Below are 4,938 nucleotides of genomic sequence, written 5' to 3' on the forward strand. Positions count from 1 at the left end.
TCATTGTAGCTAAACATACCTTCAAGTTCTACTAACCCCTTAGGTATCTCATTGGTTTCTAGCTGGACTAAGTCATTTCCAAATATTGTCTCTCTGTTATCAACCACTTCTACCAATGCATTGCAATCAATTTTTTGTCCATCATAATCATCTATGCATTGTATAAACCTAAGGATATCTTCATCATCCTAAAACACTTGTCAGTTATAAACATTGTCAGGGATAGCGGACCTAGCTTTTATCTCTATTGTGGATACACCTATTAGTGTTACATCATCATTCTTCAATGCAACATTTGCTAAAAAATTAGCCATGATATTCTTTGACCTTTCTACCCAATTGATAGAGAATGCACTAAAATAGTCAATTACATCCCACACTGCATGCTTATAACGTTTCAGTCTGTCATTCTTAGATGCATATTTAGCCCTAACTTGAGAAACGGCCATCTCTGAATCTCCCAACACTCTTAATAGTTGTATCCCATGCCCTTTTGCCACTTCAAGCCTTAATAACAAGGCTTCATACTCTGCAGTATTGTTGGTACATTGAAAAGCTAACAAGAATGAATATTTGAAAGTAATACCTGAAGGGGACACAAAGAGAACTCCTGCCCCTGATCCTTCTTTAGAGCAAGCTCCATCAAAATACATCTGTCATAAACCATGTTGTTCAGACTCTAATTTAGCTACAATACTGTCAATATTCTTCAATGGAGGTGGAATTGGTTGTAGTCTAAAGTTATCAAGGTCCACTTCAATCATACAATTTAGCATAATAGGATCTACTTTTTCAATTACCCTAGGGGCACGTGGCTCTCTATACAACTTTACTTAGTTTCGATTAATGGGGATGGTAGCATATGATAAATCCAACTGAACATTTCCACCCACTGCTACGACCCACTGCCTAGATAACAACATGCCATAATGGGGTTTGGTGTCAGTTACAATGACATCCATTTTATATGTTGCCTTAGGGAAGGCTGCTATTTTAACTTCAACATCTTTCATTGTACCTATCACAGGCACTTCTCTGATATCCATAGCATAGCATTTCCCATACATTGTATTCACTGATAATCCTAGGTCTTTCATAACACCATAAGGTATTATATTTGCAACGGCACCAGAATCTATCATACAATTTTTTATCAACCGGTTATTTACCAACAGAGTAACATAAAAAGGATCAACCTATGAGGGTTCTTATGTAATGGTTCTTCCTACATACACCTCTAGAGTTTGCAGTTCCTGATCCTTTTCATTATTATTGGAATCGGAAGGTGAAGTTGTATCACTGTCAGACAATTGAGAAAATAAAGATAACACAACTTCTCTATGTTCCTTTATTTTTAACAATTCTATTAATGGGACAATGACCTTCATCTGAGTAAGAGCCTAAGTCATATCAAATGTGGAATTAGTAATCAACTCAATGCTGGCCTTAACCCTTTCTGCCTTTGGTTGACTTACCTTTTTTATTGTGGCAGTTCTTTGTATATCACTACTGGGTTTATCATCTGTTTCCTTAGCCGCTTCTTTGGCTTGATCTTTCTTTTCTTGACCATCTTGAGGCAAAGGAATATTACTTGATGGTTTCTTCTGGGATATTTCTTTTATAAACATGGAACTAGGTTCACCCTGATCACTATCCCTTTTGGTACTCCTCAGATTGTAATTGTGCTTGGCTTTGGCTATAGCAGCCTTAGTGAGATTTTTTACTTCTTCCTCACTAGGCCTTCTAAGATGAACTTCTTCATCCTCAATGGTTACCACATCCAGAGTAGGATGCCAATCAAGTGTTAGCTGCCCTCGAAAAGACCTTTTACTATCTAACACATCACACTCACTAAATTCACTCTGTAAAGACTTCTCATCACTTTCTATGATAGTTTCAAACATGTTTATATCGAGATCATCCCCCTGTCTCATGGATTCTTCAAGGGCTTGAGCTACTGCACATTGATGAGGAGAATGTGGTCCATCACAAGCTATGCACCAAGGAGTATTTTCTATGTTATGAACATTTTTTCCTTTTAAGGGATCAGGGGTATCTTGGCTCTGAACATTCTTAGGCTTATCATCCTTCCAATTGGTGTTATAAGGAATATCATGCAATCTAGGAGGTCTATCTTGCCAATTATAATGAGGTTTGTCATTTTTGTTCACCTTGGCAATGACATCCTTCATGGCGGTCACCAACTTTTCTATTTTATCATCTTCCTTAGCAACTTTGTTTGGTTGTTGTTTTGTTTCCTACCATAGCCTGCCATCAGTTCTTCTTCCTAATTTACCAGATGCCTTTCTATTTCTCTCTACATTGATAGCAATTCTGAATGCATCTCTCAGGCTACGTGGAATTTTATCCCTCAAAATATATGCCATTTTAGAATCAAAGGCCTTGTAGTAAGTATTCAGGCACATGTTATCATCTAATCTGCTTACCTGAAATAATCTATGCATTGCTTTCTCAAACCTAGCATTAAAATCTGTGACCATTTCATTATCAGATTTTCTAATATTATTGAGCTCATTGAGCATGAATCTCACATTTGTTTTGTCACCATATTGTTCTTGAAAGCAATTTTTAAAATCTTCCCAAGACCCAATACTATTAACAGGAAGACCCCTATACCAGTCTCTTGCATCATCTATTAGGGATTGAACAAATAATTTCATTATAACATCTTCATTTATGATCTCATAATCATTAATCAAATCACCAAAAGACTACAAATGCTCTTCTGCACTGATTGTGTTATTCCTAGAAAATTTATGAATTCTATCTCTTAACTCGATCAGAACATGGTTAGGATATCCAGGGATTCCATCAAAAAATAGCTGCCTATATAGTTCCAAGTTGATAGGTCTTCTCTGGAATGGGTTAACAACATGGTTATTACCCATGTTCATTCTTACATTGGGGATTGGAGTTTGAGAGATCTAGTTATTTTGGTTAATAACAAGGTCTTGACTAGCCGTTGCTATATTAACAAGAAAAGTTGGTTGAATTTTAACAGGAGGGAGGGAAACTTGCTGAGGAATAGGTTTATTTGGATCTTCTAATGGAAAGATGATGGGGGGAGCTTTTAGATAACCAATTTTTCTTTTAACTTCTTGGTTAGCTGCCTCTAACTCAGCTTTCTCTAATTCCATTTGTGGATCTTCTTTCTCTTTCCTCATCCTTTCCATCTCCCTTTCATGTGCTGATAATCTATGAGAGATTTCCACTGTAGTCTTGGATCCTGACCCACCTTCCATGCATTTATACTTTCGTTTGTCTACATCATTTCTAAAAGGTTGCGGGTCACTAAGAACTTCTCTATTTTGTTGCACTACTGACTTGTATGCTGATTTGGTCTTAGGGACTAAAACTTATCTAATCATAGAACCTTCATCATCACTCTTTGCCTTTTCTTGGGCAAGCAACTCAAGATCAGCAATCTATCTCAGGAGCCTATCTCTCTCCATCAATTTTGACTTAACTTTTTTCTCCTTATTTGCTTCCTTTTGGGCTCTTAAGGAGATCAAATTATGAACCCTTCTATTTAGGTCCTCTATTTCCTGGGATACTTTATCTTCATCAGGGAAGATTTCTTTAGAGTCTGATATGTTAACTTGGTCAATATCAATTAGGCTGATATTTCCATCAACTGTTCTAGGTACAAAATTTTTGACCACATTTGAACTACTTCTATCTCTCCCAGAAAAAATAGTATGAGATATATCTTGATTTAAAACATGAACATCTTCTACATTTATGAATAAACTAGAATGGAAACCCAAAACATCATGTTCAGATTCTTGGGAAGAAGAATTTGACTTTGCATAAATAGGTTTTTTAGATATCTTACCAGTATTGTTGTTTTTCTGCACCCAAGCAGCATTTGATGGCTCATGTAGTATTGACCTATTTTGACCTCATCATGACTATTTAGGTAATCCCTCCTACAACGTTTCACAAGGATGGTTTTTCATGAAAGATATGGTGTTCTTTCCTCCTTGCATTGTGCTTGTTTTTTTTTCAGAATTGTACTTATCTCCAAAAGGACTAGTTAAGACTAACAGAGTCACCACCCACAAAGACTATGGGAATATGAAAACAAGATTTCAAGCAAAAAAGTTGCCAATCTTCAAATGAAAATCACTAGGATTTTTTTTTTAGAGAAAGAGGGAACACTTAATCAAAGATCATGAAAATTTCAAAAATACAAATATCCAGACAACATTCATAGTTCATTGACACCAATCTGCAACACAGACAGACCATGGCTTTTCCCTAGCAGAGTCGCCACTTTTGTTGGTCTCAAATTCTGATCCCCTTCTTATTTCCTTTGATGAGAAAGAATAACTCTATATGTTAATGGAGAAATCAAGGAATAAGAACCTTAGAGAAACATATGACAAGGTTTTAATAACCTTCTACACTTCAAACTTATCCAAAGTTCAGGTGGGTATACCTTATGTGAATACTTTCACACTTTTAAACAAAATCCACTATAACCATTGTCCAAAAACTAGCGGATCTTATCGACTTAAACAAGAAAATGAAAAAATATAGGAAAAATTAGGCTCATTTTCAGTGTTGATCCTCAAGAGATTTAGAAAAGAAAACATTAACAGATACCAGTGCCTTATCCAGGCTACAGAGTCACCTATTTTAAACAAGAACTTCAGATTTGAACATATCCATGCATCTCAATCACTTTGGCTTCTACCAACTCCATACACGCTTGACATGTATAATAATCCTCCCTTGTTGTACTAAAAAGTGTTCATCAAATTATAGTTTCCCAACAAATAACCTACTGATAAAGATATTTCTCGCGTATTTAATTCCCCTCCTGAAGAAGAAAGCTAGATTGCATTGCAATCCCTGTTCAATTGAAATGACCCTAAATTACCCAAATGGAACCAGTGAGATAATTGAAAGCAT

Source organism: Cryptomeria japonica, chromosome 10 (assembly GCF_030272615.1).
Source record: "Cryptomeria japonica chromosome 10, Sugi_1.0, whole genome shotgun sequence".
In the NCBI taxonomy this organism is placed as follows: Eukaryota; Viridiplantae; Streptophyta; class Pinopsida; order Cupressales; family Cupressaceae; genus Cryptomeria; species Cryptomeria japonica.